General features: G+C 41.2%; 1 long non-coding RNA gene across 1 annotated transcript; it reads left to right on the top strand.

Annotated features, from left to right (window-relative positions):
- Positions 1–200: 200 nt before the first annotated feature.
- Positions 201–3,815, top strand: LOC141376263 (uncharacterized). The gene is made up of 2 exons (XR_012386005.1): positions 201–342; positions 2,727–3,815. It is a non-coding gene; the product is annotated as an uncharacterized lncRNA (long non-coding RNA).
- The last annotated feature ends 4,100 nt before the right edge of the window (positions 3,816–7,915 follow it).

Genomic DNA, 7,915 nt, shown 5'->3' with positions numbered 1-7,915 from the left:
TGTGTGTGCGTCGGAGGTCTAAGGTCAACGTCTGGTTTCAGTCTTGCAAGCTGCTCCCACAGTGGAAAGTCCCGCGCTATACATTTCCTCTTTATGTTGCTTGTATAGCATGCCCATATTAAGAGTGTCTTCCTTCTATTGTGTAACTTTTAGAGGTCAGCCCACTATGTATATCTATCCCTGCTCATCCTTTATGTATCAGGCTTGCAGAATAAACCATTCTAACTACAGTTTGGTCTCTTCTCCTGTCTCCAAGTCGACTTGCTGAACCACGCTGAATCTGGTGCCTAATTTAGGGGAATCTTACAGACTTGGGGGCTCGTCCGGGATACATCTGATCAGGTAAGAGAATTTTTATTCACACTGCCTGCTCCGGTGTATCTCAGGGGATTGTAAGACTTGTGTTGTCGTACCCGATTAAATTTGGGTTCCACAAGCAACTGACGTCTGTGTTACTGGCACAGAGTCTCCTGTCACTTACTTAGGCGGTAGTAAGTTGCGCAGTAGGATTTGTGTTGTCGTACCCGATTAAATTTGGGTTCCACAAATCAGGGGAATTTATTGAATTGATAATTTTTTAAGTGCACCAGCTTCAGCGTCATGGGTCAGGGATATCCGAAACCAGAACCTAGTGAAACTCCAAAAGAGTGGATGGATAGATGTGGCTGGGGATTTTATACTGAACCTTGGCTGTCCAACTTAGCTGGGTGGACAGAGGGGCAATCCCAGTGGAGAGACTTCCCCAGGGAAGGAACCTTTGATCCAGGTGCTCTCCAATCAGCCTATAAATTAACGTATGAAGGATATGGGGATCCTGAGTGGGATGATCAGTATATGATAAATGGATATGACACATGGTATACAATGAGCTCTATATGGAGAGATAAAAAGGGCATTTTTACACCTAAAACCGTTTTGAAATCTGTCCCCAAACCCAAAAGCAGAAGCAATACTGCCCGCGAGGCAGAAAAGAGGGGCTCTCTCGCAGCTGCTAAGACAACTATGATATCACCACCCCCTTATACGGGGCCTCAGCCTGCAGTTTCATGCTCTGCTGCTAGCGCTCCCCCTATAGTATCTTCTGTTTATCCGTCCCTGACAGAAATGATCAAAAATAAACCAGACCGTTCTAACAGCACAGAAGGCGCTGCCTCAGCCTCTAATGTGGCTGCGGTGTGGGTTGCTAAACCACGAGGGATAGAGATAATTCCGCCCTCACCCTCTGTTCTGAAGGATCTCATATCTCTTTTACCAGAAGTGGACAAACCACTGCAATTTGTAGACATGCTGTTGCGCAGTTCGCGTCACTGCCAACTAATTGGGGCAGATTATCGATTTATCCTTTAAACCAAAATGGGTTCGTCCTATGACGATGACGAAATGACAACAAAAATACCTGCTCTTGATCCCAAGCATGATATAGTACACACAGAGACAATTAAGGAAGAAACAGATGAGGGTAAAAAGACACGCACTCGTATAAAAACACGCCTCGCGTGGAAAGATGATCAGGAGGAGCTCCTGACACATCTAAAACAGCAGCTTACTAAATACTTAGTATCAAACTTACTGGTCTGAATGTGACGCCACGACTGATCCTGCGGGTATAATGCTAGATGGTAAAGGCCGTTTATGCCTCCCATCCTCATGTGCTCCTTTCCTCGTCCGCGAGTTTCATGGCGTTACACACCGCGGCCGAAGAGGGGTAATAGACACAATGAGGTAATAGACACAATGAGTTCCTTTTTATGCATCAATAATTTACAGCACCATGTTAATAACACGCTAGATAGATGTCTGATATGCGCTCAAAACAATATCACTAAACCTCAAGCTCAACATCAACAATTGCCCCTTCCTGAAACACTTTTTCAGGAATGGCAGGTAGATTTCACACATCTGCCAAAGAGGGGTCCTAATAAATATTTACTGGTTTTTGTGGACAAATTTTCAAAATGGGTTGAAGCCTTTCCATGCAGTAAGGAAGATGCTAATACAGTTATCAGATACTTGACAAGGGAAATCATTCCACGATATGGTATACCATGTGCCATAGACTCAGATAAGGGAACCTCATTTACTGCGAAAGTAATACAAAATCTAGCTAAAGAACTACAAATTAATTGGCAGCTACATATTCCTTACCATCCACAATCATCTGGTATAGTAGAACGAACTAATAGGACTATTAAAGACAAATTAAGAAAAGCCATGCAACATGCAGGTCATTCTAATTGGCTGGCCTTGTTACCTGTCGTTTTAGCAGACATGAGGATGTTTCCTCACAAAAGTCTTCACGGTCTGTCTCCTTATGAGACTGTGATGGGGCGACCCTTTCCCTCACCATGGAGGCAAAGGGGTACTACACTGGGTGATGGTTCTCTGGATATCCATATGAGTGAATATGCACAACAGTTACTAACAACATTGCATGCATACTGGACTAACATACATTCTGGTTCAGCCCCGATGCCGGTAGACCCAACACACCCCTTTAAGGCTGGTGACAGAGTAATGATTAGACAGTTCAATAAAATGAGCACAGAACTGGGGGACCCCAAATATGGCCCCCCTACGGATGTCGTGGCTGTAACTAGAACCGCCGTTTTAACCTCCTCTTCTCCACAGTGGATCCACGCAACCAGGATAAAACGAGCACCTGTTGAGTAATATGATGTATTAATTTGTACTATGATAATCTGTCTGCAGACTCTCTGTTTCTACAGATCATTGGGGCCCCACAACACTGTGATCACGTGACCGAAGAATCACCATGAAGGAGCTTCTATTATTTGGACTGTTGATATTTGCTGGATGTTCTGATCCGACTAAAGTGAAAAGATGGACACATGATCATGAATTCGGATGGGCAGAGGATGGGGCTGACAATCCTATTGGAACTAATATGTGGTATCAATATGTGAAAGTTTTAGCTAGGTCTTATAATGTATCTGGATGTTATGTATGTTCTGTTATGCCTCATTCAGCCAAACAAACCCCTCTTTATGCCAAACCCATGAATAAGACCTCTGCTAAGTGTTTTGCCAGTTTTGCAGGATCAGGGTACCAACATAGGTCAATTGTCATTGATGACACCCAACCTTATGTAGGTCTTAGGAATGGCACATGCGATGCTCTATTTTGGGTTAAATTTGGACACGCTAAATTATTTCCAGTGGGCCACAAGGTTTTCATTAACCACTCTATCACTCACCCCATGTGCTACAACCAGACAAAGGGCACCCATTTCATGGGGAGCACTGTCAACTGCGGCCAGATATGGGCGCAAGGGGAAGGGGCCCCCAACGATGTTGCTAACCCCTCTAATGGCACCTACGTGGTCCAGGGCGGGTGGTGGTTATGTGGGCAAAACGCTTACATGTCATTACCTGCAAACTGGACTGGCCAGTGTGCCCCTGTGCATGTGACTGATCACACTTTTATTGTGACAGCCCAGGTCCTGTCAGCGCAGCAAAGAGTTAAACGCAGTGTCCCTGAAATGAAGCCCCATGACTCTGTATGGGGTACTGACGTGCCCGAGGATTTCAAATTATGGACCACTGGTAGTAAAATGGTATTGGCTCTATTTCCGCAAATAGGTGTGGGAAAAGCTCTACTAAGAATTGAGACCCTGGACTATCGCATGGGCCTATTTCTGAATGCCTCAAAAAATAATTAATGAGGCCCAGAATAAGGAGCTGGGTAATCTACGTACCATGGTTTTGCAAAATAGAATGGCTCTAGATCTCTTAACAGCATCCCAGGGGGGGGTATGTAAATGAGTACTGCTATGTCTACTCTCCAAGGGTTAAAAATTGCCATGACTTCAGATTATGTTCCCGACACAACTTGGGGTTGGATGATGGGTCTGTTTGGCTGGGTGACTCCTTTTCTTACAATGATAATTCCTGTATGTATTATTTTCCTTCTTATTTGTTGTTGTGGTCCTTTTCTCTTGCAATGTTTAATGAATCGAATCTATGCCACAATGGACAGTATGATGGGTCAACGGTATGATAAGATTCCTCTGCGTTAGGCCTTTGGCCTAAAAGAGGGGACTGAGAGAACATTCTATCTCTTTTTCAAGTGTGCTTGCATGAGAAGCAGAAGCTCCTGTGGTTTTGTGTGTGTATGTGTGTGCGTCGGAGGTCTAAGGTCAACGTCTGGTTTCAGTCTTGCAAGCTGCTCCCACAGTAGAAAGTCCCGCGCTATACATTTCCTCTTTATGTTGCTTGTATAGCATGCCCATATTAAGAGTGTCTTCCTTCTATTGTGTAACTTTTAGAGGTCAGCCCACTATGTATATCTATCCCTGCTCATCCTTTATGTATCAGGCTTGCAGAATAAACCATTCTAACTACAGTTTGGTCTCTTCTCCTGTCTCCAAGTCGACTTGCTGAACCACGCTGAATCTGGTGCCTAATTTAGGGGAATCTTACAGTAACGGTCAAGCGGAGAGAGCCAACCAAGATCTTGAACGTATGTTAATATGTTTAGTCTTTCAGAATCCATCCTCCTGGAGCGAGCATCACTCATGGGTTGAGTACGCACATAACTCATTACCAGTGTCTGCCACAGTCCTCTCTCCATTTGAGTGTATTCTAGGTTACCAGCCACCTGGATTTCCCAGTCTGCAATCTGAAGTCACGGTTCCCTTCGTCCACTCCATTGTCCAGAGGTGTCGACTTACTTGGAACAGGGCCAGATAGACCCTCCTTCAAGTAGGTTTGTGCACCAAGGCTAAAGCACCGTATGTAATAACCTTGCACCTAAATTCATTGGCCCGTTTTCTGTCATCAAAATCATTAGTCCGGTGGCAGTCCGCCTCAAACTTTCTCCAGCGTACAGAAGAATTCATCCCGTTTTTCATGTCTCTAAATTGAAGCCCGTTTTTCATACGGCCATTAATTCGCCTACTCCGGTTACCAGTCCGTTGTTTGTCTTTGTTCCTGTCTGTTGTTTCCCAGAATCCTTCCTGTCCGTTTGATGTCTTCATTGTGACCTGTGGCTCTCTTGTTTTGAACATTCTTGTCTCCAGTTCATCCATCGGTTTCCTTTGTTACATTTTTCCTTTTTTTCATTAAACACTTGCAACTGGTCAGCGGTGGCCTTGTGCATCCACTGATGGGGTTAACGATGACTGGTGGCGGAAACCTTAAAGTTCCCTTGAAATCAAAATATAATCTTTAGATGTTTGCATCTATTCTGTCCCAACCAATTGCGTTTTCCTTAGCAAAGGGTTTAACAGATAGCGTACTCCAGAAAAGAACACCAGAAAGCAGTTGGATTACTTGAGTGACTTTAATGGGTATTGTTCCTCACAATATATTCTATTCTGTTTGTAAAACTACAACAAAAGGAAAAGGAAAAACAAGAATACATTCTTATTCACATGACAATGATATTTCCAACATGTTCAGTTCAATCAGCTAGACATTATCCCACTACTAATGTGCATAGTTCTTTTTTACACAAATCTTGTACACACATAAGGAAATATATTAAATAAAACACATTTTGTATCAAATGTCAGCAAATTAACATATTTGTTATGCCACTCAGCATTATGAACTTGTCTTACTAATTATGAACATGTGATTGGAGAGCAAATACAGGAATAATAAATCTGATAAACCAGTAATGACTCTTTAACATGCAACCTTTGAACATACAATTGCTGTTTAATCAAACTGGACTTACGGACATATATTTCCAAGGTTTCCACGTTTTAATCAGGCACCGAAAGAACCACGTGCGTGAGTTGTCCTTGACTGTATGCACTGAAGGAAAACGAAAGTGAATCCTAATTGTACATATAGTGCAGTGCCTTTAATGTCCGGTAGGTGGAGCGCCAAACCCACAAATGGCTATAATAGACCACACAGCATCAATATGTAAATTGTTATGTTATTTATAAGCTAGCGTTCTCTAAAACATATGACAGCTTTTACATTTAAAATATATAAGCACTCATAATGTGCACATGAGTACTGCACACAAGTGGACCGAAAGCCAAGTATAACAGCAAAAGCACAGTTTGGTTTAATCTGGATGCTACCATTGTCTGTTGCACGTTTGATGATCCAGCATGAAAATGTGCTTTTTTGTCAAGTGTGTAGATAGTTGAGATAAAGCATTCTTCAACAGTCCATGGAATCAATCACTGAATCAATGATGCATATATGAATACCATCTGATTTGAGCCAATCACCAGTTTCATAAGAACCATGACTTTATTGCAGAGAAAACGAAACATATTAAGAGGTGACACATATTAAGGAATTAACATAATTATTTATTCATTTTCCTTTGGCTTAGTGCATTATTTATAAGAGGTCGCCATAGTAGAATGAACTACTACAACCCAGTTCTAGGAAACTCCCATACTCTCACACACACAAGCACACACATAAAATTAATAAAGAAAATTAACTACAAAGACTCATCCTAATATATTTATTCTTTTTTTTTTTTCGGCTTAGTCCATTTATTAATCTAATTTGCCACAGCGGAATGAACCAACAACTTATCCAGCATATGTTTTTATGCAGCGGATGCCCTTCCAGCCACAACCCATCACTGGTAATTCATCCAATATATGCACATATTTTATCTGTTTGGTCAGTTTTATCTATTTAGCCATCTTCTATCTAGTCTGTTATCTTTCTTGTGGGTGGTTTCTTTCTAATGGATTTTATTCTATACATAATCTAATCATTATCTTTTTCTTTCTAATTATTAATCTATTTTATCTTATCTACCTTATATATATATATATATATATATATATATATATATATATATATATATATATATATATATATATATATATATATATATATATGAACATACAGTTGAAGATGCAGCAGGTTGTTTGGGGAGGCGTTACTTAACCCTACTTTTCTGTACACCACGCAGGTACTGTGAATGGATGCTTCAAATTTCAGTCATTATCATCATCCTCTGCACTCTGTCGTTCCAGTGTTTTCTGTTTAATCAGAAGTGTAGAGTAAAACAGTGTACAGTAGAGTTTAAAAACAGCTCATCGTAAAAGTAATTTTTAAGTTTTGGTCCTTTATGTTTTTATATAAAAGACAATTGTATTGTCTATTATATGCATAGAAAATAGATTGTGCTTGCTTTATTTTTACCTAATTATCCCAATGACCCCTATACAATTTGTTCTGCCTATTATTTTTTGAAACCATTCCTTTGCATGACAATAATCTGCAGTGATTAGTCAGATGATCCAGTCTGTTTTCGTTGGTTGACTGAGATCAGAGATGGAAATGAAATGCCCACGATGGCTTATCAAGACTATGTTGAAACAACATGGAGCTAACGTATAGAGCAGGGGTGCACAAACTTAGTCCCAGAGGGCCAAAGTCTTGCAGAGTTTAGCTCCAACTTGCTTTAACACACCTGCCAAAAAGTTTCTAGTATATCTAGTAAGATTTTAATTAGCTGGTTCAGGTTTGATTAGGGTTGGAGCTGAACTCTCCAGGACCGAGTTTGAACTTCCCAAGTATAGAGTAAATATAGTAGTCAACTTTTAAAGTGGACCGAAAAAGTTATTCAAATTGTCTTAAGTTTGGGGATTTTGTCAGTATCCAATCAACTGAAAGAGTAATAAAACGGGCCAGCAAAATGAGTTGGTGGCATCAGCATGCGCAGCTGGTAATCAATTACAATCAAATGTTGTTGTATAAAGACGCAGCTTGTGCCACGCTGTAGCAACCTTGTCTAGCTGAAAGAGCCTTTTACGGCTAACAACTAAGAGACAATTGGTGTGATGAAGAAACGTTCGAGGTTACAGAAGTAACCCTTCGTTCCCCGAGGAGGGGAACGGAAGTGCCATGAATGGGAGGATTCGGATCAGAAGCCGCTTATCTGGAGAGTATTGAACGGGCCAATG

Source organism: Danio rerio, chromosome 10, assembly GCF_049306965.1.
Source record: "Danio rerio strain Tuebingen ecotype United States chromosome 10, GRCz12tu, whole genome shotgun sequence".
In the NCBI taxonomy this organism is placed as follows: Eukaryota; Metazoa; Chordata; class Actinopteri; order Cypriniformes; family Danionidae; genus Danio; species Danio rerio.
This window is presented reverse-complemented; position numbering and strand designations above follow the sequence as displayed.